Source organism: Orycteropus afer, unplaced genomic scaffold (genome assembly GCF_000298275.1).
Source record: "Orycteropus afer afer isolate SDZICR_OR568_19922 unplaced genomic scaffold, OryAfe1.0 scaffold00372, whole genome shotgun sequence".
In the NCBI taxonomy this organism is placed as follows: Eukaryota; Metazoa; Chordata; class Mammalia; order Tubulidentata; family Orycteropodidae; genus Orycteropus; species Orycteropus afer.
The window spans coordinates 1,879,567-1,880,483 of record NW_006921959.1 but is presented as its reverse complement, the minus strand read 5'-3'; the positions used below and the strand labels follow the sequence as shown (position 1 = coordinate 1,880,483).

The following is a 917-nucleotide window of genomic DNA, read 5'->3' as shown; positions in this document are numbered from 1 at the left end:
CAATATTCCTATATTCATACTTTGTACATTCCATGTTCTGATTGTTGGTGGATGTTTGCAGCTGTTTCTTCCCAAGGTGAGACATGCCACTTCAGCAAATAGAGGCCCCAAAAGCTCTATTTTATTCATATCATTAAGGTAGGCTCTACTCTGATGAGTGGACTCTTTCCCAGAAGTATTTTGAGTGCCTTCCAACCTGAGGGGCTCATCTTCCAGCACTGTATCGGACAGTGTGTCAGGTCTATTCATAAAATTTTCCAGTTATATATCAGACAGTGTTTTACTACTATTCATTAGGTATTCTCTGGCCAATTCTTTGAGAAGGGGATGCCCTCTTTCTTCTTCTGAGTTTTTCTCAGTCTAGAAGCTCCACTGAAACCAGTCCACTATGGGCACCCCTGCTGGTACAGCCTATAGCTTCACAGCAACACATAAGCCACCACAGTACAATAGACCCATAGTCAAGTTATTCTCCCTTAGCTTTTCCAGCTGCTCTGCTCACTTCCTGGGCTACCTCCTACCTGTTTTTGCCAGCCCTGTCTGCCGCTGCTCCCTGTCACTTGAGTCTGTCCCCTGCCAGACTTACCTGTTCCAGCAGGAACAAGTTTGATACGATATGCTTGCTATGATCTCAAATCAAATGAAAAATAATGTGAAACCAATTATTAAAGTCTGAATGCATCTTTGTTTACAAGAATATGAAAAAAAAAAAATCAGCAATTGCTTGGGGTAGTTATTTCTGTAGGTACAACTAAAGTTCATCAAAACCAAAGATTGTGTTTGATACTATTTTCTTCCCAAATAAAGAACTGAAATTTTGTTGGATAATAGTTTACATGAAAATTCAAATGAGGCTGATATATCTCTCTTTTTTTCATAATGTTTATCCAACATGCCTTTATTAGGTATAATTAGCA

At 39.3% G+C, this 917-nt stretch overlaps 1 pseudogene; it reads left to right on the top strand.

Moving 5' to 3' along the window:
- Positions 1–917, top strand: part of LOC122151296 — a 7,262-nt pseudogene that overhangs the window by 5,001 nt on the left and 1,344 nt on the right.